At 37.9% G+C, this 10,579-nt stretch overlaps 1 long non-coding RNA gene across 1 annotated transcript; it reads right to left on the reverse strand.

Annotated features, from left to right (window-relative positions):
* Window positions 1-2,058: 2,058 nt before the first annotated feature.
* On the reverse strand, window positions 2,059-9,907 carry LOC127535746 (uncharacterized). Its single transcript, XR_007944594.1, has 3 exons — window positions 9,444-9,907; window positions 6,806-6,954; window positions 2,059-2,464 (listed from the first exon to the last, which is right to left on the reverse strand). It is a non-coding gene; the product is annotated as an uncharacterized LOC127535746 (long non-coding RNA).
* Window positions 9,908-10,579: the final 672 nt, after the last annotated feature.

Genomic DNA, 10,579 nt, shown 5'->3' on the forward strand with positions numbered 1-10,579 from the left:
ATGGGTGGAGTCAGGGCGGAGAGTAGGAGGGGCGGTGGGTGGTGGCCTCCCCCCACTGCCCCCTCTACTCCCCCACCGCCCGCCACACCCTCCCCCACCCGGTGAGTTTTTCGAAAATCCAAGTCTCGACGAGTTTTCCCGAGTTTCCACGGGGAACAAATTGTCATGAAGAGGTGTTGAAGTCGGTGAGGATAGAGTGACTTTTTACAGCGACGAGAAGGAAGACGACTGGAAGAGCAGGTCTTTAACCAGCATCCCTAAAATGCATGGAGTCGGCTCCAGAGAAATGAAGGGAGGTCAACTTTTATCAGCCTCCATCCAGATGTTCAACTTGATATCTTTACTTTGAGATTTTTAGCACCACAAACCTTTAGTATCACACTTTATTATCATTTATTTGGACTTTAATGGAATCCACCAGCAGATTTAGTTTTTGTTGACAAATTTTATTCTTGTCGTCGTGGGACTGCAGTATTTAAAACTGTTCCTTCTATTTGACCTCATGTTTATTAGTTTTAGTGGAGAAAGTTATTTTAATTGTTGATTAGTCTATTAAAAACCAAATAATAAATTGGATTAGTCAAGAGGTTTAAATTTCTTACTTTGTCATATTTTAAATATGACAACAAAATATAAAAATAAAATGTCTTGAGACAATTTGACCTGTAATTGGCGTTATATAAATAAAATTGAATTAAAACTATGTATCTTGTAACGTTGGAGTAATTCAGCCATATATGTTGGAAAACACATTTTCTTTGTCCATTAATCTGTTGTTTACTCCACTAATGCATTTCCTGTTTTGGTTTACAAAATGTCAAACCCAAATATATTCAGTTTACTGTCATAAAAACCAAAAAAGATTTACATTCATGATGCAGGAATCAGGCAGTTTTTCTCTTTTTATCTTAGTTTAGTCAGAAAGATAGTTGATAATGTGTGAATTGTTGCAGCTTGTGAGCCGTAAAAGGTTTTACCTTTTGGGGCCGAGTGTCAGAAAACAATCAACAAAACACTCAACAAAGATTTGAACATCATTAAAGGGAAATCCAACTTTTGCATGACAATGTGTAATTAAAGGACATTTATTTCCAACGTAAATGTGTGATGTTCATCCTCTGGAGCTTCTCTTCACATCGTCTTCCACCTGGACTGGTTTGGTTGGGCGCATGGGCAACAAACGTGAAAAACTGCACTTTAACATCAATGAATGACACTGAAGTCTAATGTCTACATAAATGAGACTGAGTCTGGATGTGCTGCTCTGTAATTAACTCCTAAGTTTAAGGAAAGTTCAAACACAAGAGGACAGTTCAGATCAGACTTGAGAATGAGCCGATTTTGAACAAACATCTCAGACTTTCTAAGCTTCAGCACCTCCAGCAAGATATTTTTAACAAGAAGCAACTCAACAGATCCAGAAGTTGGAGAGTTAGCTTTAGCTGACCCAAAGAACATGTGGCACGCAAACCTAGCAAACATTTCAGACTTTTCTCTGCGGATTCTGACAAATAATTTACTATTTAATGACAGAGCTACACATCTGAACTCAGTCTCATTAAAACACTCTAATTCAGTGTCATCCATCCATATTAAAGTGCAGTTACCCATAATGTTTGTTGCAACAAAACCTGTCCAGGTCAAAGGTCACTTTGACAAACAGGAAGTGGAAGATTCCAAGCAGATTTATAGAAGGGGGAACCGGACTGTACTAAGTGTGGTTGAGTACAGAGGGGTGTTTTGTGGGTTTTTAAGGCTGATAATGATTATTAGTGAGACATTTGGAGGAGATATTCATTTGCGGTAAATGAAAGTATTAAAAATCTTGGAGTTAAACTTAGAAGAACACAAACTAACAGAAAACTTTGTTGATATGTTTTTGTTTTGTTTACAGTTGAAGGAATTTTATTCAGGACGTATAACCAATCAAATCACTCCAGAAGACAGAGCAACCACAGGTAGATAAAGGTTCAGAGCCAAAGTAGCGCCATTTTTAAATTTATTTATTACCGTAAATCGGTAAAAACTAAAATACTGATAATCAGTAAATCAGTCAGCCCACAATTACTACAATGTATGTCTCTTTCCTTTGACTTGTTATTTGTACAACATACGACGTATATGATGCCATTTTTTCATCCTAAAGGCTATACTATGATGTTTCTCAGAGACATACTCTGCTACTCTGTTTGTTCTGGCCCTGGGTGGCTGCACTCCTCCTCTGTTGTTTTCTGGATTGTTCTCAGCTGCATGCCTTCATCCACCCGACTCGTCCCGCCTGCCGTCTCGGGAGCTAAAGCTGGATTGGAACAGATCAAAGTACAGTCCAATCACGATGCCAGCTGCATCTCAAAAGGCTCCTTCATTTGGTGGCACTTCTTGTGAGGAGAAGCTGAGCTGGCCCGGCAGAACTTTGGAGATGTGTTCCAGTGGTTGGTAGATGTGTGGGGAGATAGAGAGGAACCTTTGAATTGTTCGGAAAGGAAAACAGGAAAACCATTGGTAGTTTTAGTTTAGGGTGCTACTGTGGTGTGTTTTTGGGTTTTAAGAGGTGAACAGGAAGAGGTTTTTTTGTACTGATTATCTTTTATTGTGTTCCTGGTTGGAATGCCCATCAATGTTGACATGAAGTTCACTTTTTGTTCTGTTTATTTATTGACTTGTTTACTAACATCCATTTGCTTTTAACCCCCTCACATGCTGTGTTGTTGTAAACTTACTCTTTCAAATAAATACTCGTCTAACCCTCTGGAAACCAGCATTTGGACTGTCTTTGTGTTGCTCCTCACCTACTTCAGATAGCCGGGACATAACGTTTTCTGGACCAAAGGCTAAACTCTGACATTTTTTAGAGCGACATGCTATACTATGACATTTTTAGAGTGACTTACTATACTATGACATTATTTGAGCGACATGCTATACTATGACGTTTTTTGGACGACACACTATATTATGACGTTTTTAGAGCGACATGCTATACTATGATGTTCATAGAGTGATATGCTGGTGCTGAATTTTGTTGGGTGGGCTAACAAATGCATAATACCGATTAAATGGTTAACAGAGCTGCAAAAGCAACATCACCTATGATACACACGGTTACATCAATTACAGGTACACTATACTTTTTTAGTGCTCTACATCTCTCTCTCACTCACCCACTCTCACTCACACACACACACCACTACAAAACGTGTTCCAACTGCAACGACTGCCCACAGATAGCGTGCTGCAACTGTCTTATTACAACTGTTTGGCGACATGTAGTGCAAAACACGCCTTCAGTACAACAGATGACCTCAGCAAAAACAAGGTGTCTCAGTCCTTTAACAGGTCAACATGGGCCTACCTTATTTGAAAAGAAGCTCACATCGACGGCCGATGTGATCCCAGTCTCTTAACTTCCAGCTTTTCCTCCAAAGACATTGAGGAAAATGGACATGAAAGCAAATAATCCACCTCGTTCATTCTAACGCCCGCCATAGCTTAACCTTTTCTCGCTGCGTCAAAGGCAGCGTGGTCTGACTGAAGTTAGCCCAAATGATCAGTATATCACGGGGGTGGGACATGACACCTGTCAATCACTTACAAGAACGAAATGAATGAAAGCCACCGCTGTATTAACTCGCTGCTATTGGTCAAAAGTCAGTGGCCTGTAGGCTGCCTGAAGTTAGCCCGAAAGATCAGTAAATCACGGGGGTGGGACATGACACCTGTCAATCACTTACAAGAACAAAATGAATGAAAGCAGACTATATCTGCTGGGGCTGTAAAAAATAAGCCCATTTAGAGATATTCTATGTTTTTCTTTTGACTGATTGGTGCTGCTGCTTTTCACCTAAACTTAAAACAATCTGTTGTAAGTTATTTGAAAAATAATTTTCTCATCTTTTTTGTGTTGGCCTGGGAGGGCTTAGCCCTGTTAGCCCATTTATACCAGCCGTCCCTGTATACTATGACGTTTTTTGGACCAAAGCCTATAATATGACGTTTTTAGAGCGACATTCTGTACTATGTTTTTAGAGTGACATGCTATACTATGATGTTTTTAGAGTGACATGCTGTACTTCGACTTTTTTAGAGCGAGATGCTATACTATGACATTTGTAGAGCAACATGCTATACTATGATGTTTTTTTGACTACACGCTAACGCTTTTAGAGCGACATGCTATACTACGACGTTTTTTGGTCAACATGCTATACTATGACGTTTGTAGAGCAACATTCTATAATTCAACGTTTGTTGGACCACATGCTATATTATGATGTTTTTAGAGCAGCATGCTATACCATGATGATTTTAAAGCGACATGGTATACTATGATGTTTTTAGAGTGACATGCTATACTATGACATTGGTTGGACAACATGCTATACTATGACGTTTTTTTAGAGCGACAGGCTAAACTATGACGTTTTTTGGAAGACATGCTATACTATGACATTTTTTGGACCAAAGCCTATAATATGACGTGTTTAGAGCGACATTCTGTACTATGATGTTTTTAGAGTGACATACTACACGATGATGTATTTTGGAAGACATGATATACTATGATGTTGTTAGAGTGACATGCTATACTATGACGTTTTTTGGACGACACGCTATACTATGATGTTTTTAGAGTGGCACAGTATACTATGACTTTTTTGGACGACATGCTAACGTTTTTAGAGCAACATGCTATACTATGACGTTTTTTGTGCGACATGCTATACTATGACGATTGTAGAGCGACATGCTATACTATGATGTTTTTAGAGTGACATGCTACAATATGATGTTGTTAGAGCGACGTGCTATACTATGATGTTCTAAGAGTGATATGCTATACGATGACGTTTTTAGAGCGATATGCTAAACTATGACGGTTTTTGGACAACATGCTATGCTATGACGTTTTTTGGACTAAAACCTATAACATGACGTTTTTAGAGCGACATTCTGTACTATGATGCTTTTAGAGTGACATGCTTCACGATGACGTATTTTGGACGACATGCTATACTATGATGTTTTTTTGCCAACACGCTAACACTTTTAGAGCGACATGCTATACTATGACGTTTTTTGGACGATATGCTATTCTATGACGTTTTTCGAGCAACATGCTATACGCTGACGTTTTTAGAGTGACACGCTATACTATGACGTTTGTTGGGTGACATGCTATACTATGACGTTTTTTGGACCAAAGCCTATAACATGACGTTTTCAGAGTGACATTCTGTACTATGATTTTTTTAGAGCGACATGCTATACTATGGCATTTTAAGAGCAAAATCCTATACTATGACGTTTTTTGGACGACACGCTATACTATGATGTTTTTAGAGTGGCACACTATACTATGACGTTTTTTGGATGACATGCTAATGTTTTTAGAGCAACATGCTATACTATGACGTTTTTTGTGCGACATGCTATACTATGACGATTGTAGAGCGACATGCTATACTATGATGTTTATAGAGTGACATGCTACACTATGACGTTTTTTGGACGACATGCTACATTATGACGTTTTTAGAGTGACGTGTTATACTACAAAGTTTTTAGAGGGACATGTGATAATATGATATTTTTTGGATGACATGCTATACTATGATGTTTTTAGAACAATATGCTATACTATGACATTTGTTGTGCAACATGCTGTACTATGATATTTTTAGAGCAACATGCTGTACTATGATATTTTTAGAGCAACATGCTGTACTATGATATTTTTAGAGCAACATGCTGTACTATGATATTTTTAGAGCAACATGCTGTACTATGATATTTTTAGAGCGACATGCTACACTATGACTTTTTTGGACGACATGCTATAGACCCTTTATTTGCTTACAAACATTGTGACGTTTTTTGTGGGCGGGGCTTATGCTGGAGGCAAAAGCGGAGCGAGAAGTCAAGCGGGACTGGGAGTATATAGTTTGCGCTGGGAGTTTGTGCTGCAAACTCAAGCATTTTAACCCGTTAAACTTAAGTGTACCATCGGCGGTAGAATGCCCGAAGGCTGCAAACGCGATTATATAAACACTATACGCCGATGGAAAGCTTAGATTCTCATGAATCCGCCGGTATAAACCACTTTCAGATGTGATTACCACAGCGGGTAATATAAAAACATTTGTCCGACAAACAACGAATATCCATCCATCCTTTCTCTGTTCACGGCTTCAACGTACACAGCGCGACTCACACAGCGTGACTCACATTTCTGGGTTCATTATTACACACAGATGAAAATATTCCACAAAAAAACGTCCATAATCCAACCTTGGACATCCAGACGAAACAAGCCAGTAAACTATTTTGTCTAAAACATGTCTTGAAGTCGGTATATAAAATATAAGAATTTGAGCAGTTTTAAAAATTATTATACTTTTACTTGTGCAATGAAATATCACTCTATGACACTTTTTAGAGCACATATTACACTGATGTTTTCTTAATTGACATACTGTTTTGAGAATATACTGCACTATGATATTTTTTGAACCATATGTCATACATGACAATTTCAGGGAACATCCTATCATTTTGTGATTTTTGAACCACATAATAATCTATGGGGTTTTTTTTTGCCAACATGCTATACTGTGAACTACAGGCCATACCATGTTACTCTTGAAAAGTATACTATACTTTGACATTAACTGAACTACATCCTATACTATGGCATTATACACAGAGTGCTTTGGTTACATGTTGATTTATAATCTTGATTTTTTTTTCTGTTTTGTTTTTTGACGGGATTACTACAGACCTGACCGTGAACACAATTGACACCCACCTGAAGGAGACGCTGCCTAAGATCTCCAGGCTGCTTGGTTGTGGTCTTTCTGGTCCTGCCCCAGAACATCTTCATCAACTACGTCTGCTTTTGAAGAGGCCCTCAGATGCTGCACTCTCTGACTTTAAGGAGGAACTGCTACTTTCACTCTGAAATGAGACGGTGGTTATTTTAAAGACCCAGCTCCTGGCGGCTTTGAGTGAAAATTTAACATCCATCAAAATGGAACTGCAGACAGTTAAATCTGAGCTGTCGATCAGTATTTCAAACACCAAGTCTGACCCGGGTGCCCTAAAGCACACTGTGGGTGAAACGGAAACTTCAGTCTCCACATCACAACGACATCGTCACACTCCGAAGCAGAACACCTGTCTGCTGGACTTTTAAAAGTGGACTATAAAGGTGAAGAATGTGAGCAGCAGAACAGATGTGATCAGAAAGAAGTAATTTTCTTTTTTCTTTCTGGTTGACTTGATGCTGTCAGATGCAGATCTTGGAGCTGATTCTGATCTTTCAGGATTAAAAGCTGCTTTTCCTTCACAGACTTTTCAGGAAATTATTCTCTCAGGTTTTCTCTGGTATTTATATTTTTATTATCTGTGATTATTTCATTATTGTAAAATAAAGTTGGAGGCATAAAGACTCGTTTAGTTATTTTATTCCTGAAATCTTCAACATAGCGACGTAGCAAAACTAAATTTCCATTTTCCTTCTTGTACTACTTCAACACGGATCATCTGGTTTTAATGAATCAGCAGCAACATCACAACAACAAATGACACAATTTGCAACAAATTAATGAAACTGATGTCATTTAAAACTATCAGAGTCTGTCTTTGTGTCAAATTAAAGCTGACTAGAACATTAGAACACAGACTAGAACACAACTAGAACATTAACGTTACTGTTTTAATCACACTTAAGTTTCCTGAATGATACAGTAACGTCAACCAGCCATAGTTTTATGAACTTAATGAACCAGATTACAGGAACACAACACACTTCAGCTGCTGACAGGAAACAACACAAACATCGTTAGCTTGATGTTACATTTAGCTGATAATCAGGACTGGTCAGCTAGTTCAGTTATTCGCTAATTCACATTAAAGCTAATATTCACTGGATGCGAGGTCTCTTCTCTGGTCAACACACACAAATAAACTCCACCAACTCCTGGGGTTCACTGTTCACATTATATCTGACTCTAAAGTTGAACATAAAGTTCATTAAAACAGCACCGATCAGTAATTTATCATTTATTAGTGACCAGCTGTCAGAGTCCTTCAGTGTCTGTTGGTCCAATCGGCTGAAGGACTGAATTACTGAACTGAAAACTGATAAAAACAAGACAACGGACAGTAAAACTGTCTGTGGAAAATGTGCTGCTGCTCCACCGATAAACACCAACAACTTAAACAACTTTAGCTGCACTTTCACCATGTTCTAAGTGATAGATCATTTTTTTATATTAAAATACCTGCACTTCCTTTGTATATTTGGTCATTTCTTATGTCTTATGCTGCTGTTTCATTGCAATTATATTTTAATAATATCACTTTAAATACAGATAATTGAAAAGAAAAAATGGCTTTGAAATACTCAATGAACTGATACGTCATCTAGTGATAAACTGAGTAAGAATTCTTAATAATATAAAATGTAACTGACTGAGCTGTATTAATTAAATCGAGATATTTCAAATTGAAAGAAACACAACATTGACCGAAAGATTTCAGTCAATTAAACCTTAAATTAATTTACCTGAAAAAAACCATCCTTTAATGTTGTACCTTAAAATGACCTACATTTTAACAAAATATAGGTGTAAAGTAAAAGTTTCACCCTAAAGATCAAACGCTGATGAACATTTAATGGCATTAATTCAATTATTATGAGGAAACAGACATCCATTTCTAATATTTCTATCAAATATGTTTATGTCCATAAAATATACTGGAAATCAATAAAAATGTCTGCATAGTGAAATATATGAAGTCCATCTGGATTTATATGTCATATTGCTGTTTAAATAACGGGAACTGCAGCCCATGTTCAGTCAAGTTAGCGGAATTAAGGATAAACAACGTTTCCAGGGTTCTCTGACAAATTAAAGCCGTGATTTGTTTAACATAAAAATTACATGATTTCAAAAATGTGACTTTGAAAATGTAAATCAATCTGTAATAAGCGTTAGCTAGCTGCTCCACTTGTTCTGAATATTTTTGTTCTTGTCTTTGTCAAGCCCAAACGAAAAATTAATCTATATTCTGACTACATTACTGACAACAGCATCCATGGACTGACCGGAAGTTAGACGACCTAGCGGAAGTGCTAATGAGGTCTGCGCTGGCAGGGATTATTACCGTCACACATGTGGCTTTGAAAATAAAACCTGTCCAAGAGAGCTGTAGCTTCGTTTCAGTGTGAGCTCTAATGTTTCTCTGTGTGACTGTGCCTGACTTACTCTAATAAAATCCTCCTGTTCACTGTGAGCTGCAGCCATAGATATATATCTATCTACTGATTCACATTTATGCACACTAGTCTGGTCCCATGCAGTCTCGATGATGACGTTTCTCGAGTACATGAGAACGCAAGTACGAACAGTTACATACTGAGAAACAGCCAGTCTTCTTACCGCAAAGGTACAAAGCTGCTGGTCTTCTCCTCTGACATCAGGAAACGTAGTCAAAGCTTCTTCAAATCCAAAGGAAATATGATCAAAAGATCAAACTAACGTCATTGGTGCATTCAGGGGCAGTCGGACAACGAAGTTGCGTTCAGGAGCGACGGAAATAGTATCAGTAATGTAAATTTCCAACGAAAATCTTTGAGGGGCACACGGGCTGGCCAATCAGATCACAGGGTTTGCCACTGCTCCCCCGTGCTCCCACGGAAGATCCACCACTGTTCATACCCCTCTGTTGAGCTGTAAGTAATGAACTAACTCACTGCTGGAATAGTAAATCCTTTAGGCATCAGATGTGTTCAGATGTCCTCTTGGAGCGGGTTTGTGAGATAAATTTTCATTTATTGTACAGAATTGAGTGAGTTACACATTGCAATTATCTGTTAAGGGATCTAAATGTCCCTCAGCATGGGTACAGTTGTAAAATATCTGAACGTAATTATCTGCCTGATAATGTGAATATCTTGTGGTGATGATGTAATAACTCCTCGATAATGCAGCATGTAAAAGCATTTTTTTTCTCCAGTTATTGCATCAAAACAGACATCTTATTTCATTCTGACAAGTAACTGGATAATATCATGTTTCATATGATCCCTGCAAGCCTGTGTTTTCTTGACTTCTGCCTACCATTTTAAAGCCTTGAATAACACAATGATGCTGTCTGATGATACTCATCTCCTGGCAGTTATATGAAGGAAGAGTTAAAATCTACATTCCTTCATATGCCAATTTTAACTGATTAGCACTTCTTGAGGTCCTCTGGTGTAAACAGTCGACACCCAAGGTGTGGAACTGAGAGATCTGATGTCTTGATGCATGAAATTGCTAATCTGATGTGACACCTGTAATGAACAGAGATGACAAATGTGCTGAATCTCAAAAGCTTGCACAGGATAACAGCCATAAGGGAAGTTTTTTTTTGTTTTTTTTTAATGAACCCTTTGGTATGTTTCTGAGCCTATGGTGAGGATATTATTCACATCATTCATTTATGTAAAAGTGGCACTCCTTCAATGTCAAAACACTAAAGCTAAGAAAAATAATAGTAATACACTTTTAAACTGCTAAAAAAAAATTTAAAA

Source organism: Acanthochromis polyacanthus, chromosome 10, assembly GCF_021347895.1.
Source record: "Acanthochromis polyacanthus isolate Apoly-LR-REF ecotype Palm Island chromosome 10, KAUST_Apoly_ChrSc, whole genome shotgun sequence".
Lineage (NCBI taxonomy): Eukaryota > Metazoa > Chordata > Actinopteri > Pomacentridae > Acanthochromis > Acanthochromis polyacanthus.